Source organism: Pteropus medius, unplaced genomic scaffold, assembly GCF_902729225.1.
Source record: "Pteropus medius unplaced genomic scaffold, Ma_sr-lr_union100, whole genome shotgun sequence".
Classification (NCBI taxonomy): domain Eukaryota; kingdom Metazoa; phylum Chordata; class Mammalia; order Chiroptera; family Pteropodidae; genus Pteropus; species Pteropus medius.
In genome coordinates this window covers 6629820-6630090 of record NW_024352785.1, presented here as the reverse complement: position 1 = coordinate 6630090, position 271 = coordinate 6629820, and positions in this window count along the sequence as shown.

Sequence of the window (271 nt, the reverse complement as noted above, 5' to 3'; positions counted from 1 at the left end):
TATTAAGGCTCTGAGGCTTGTTTACTCATCTGAAAATTGGAATAAAAATGATAATCTACCTGATATGTTTGATTAAATTGCTAATGATTATAAATCACTTAACAAAGTTTCTGGCACATAGCCACAAGTAAATGGTAAGTTTTTAAAAATCATTATTTTATTTCTTATTCTAATTGTTACATATCTGTGCTTTTTTCCTGCTTTTGGATTACTCTTGCCATTTTATATTGTGTATTTTTTTCAAAAGAACCAGTCCTTGAGTACAGCTTGC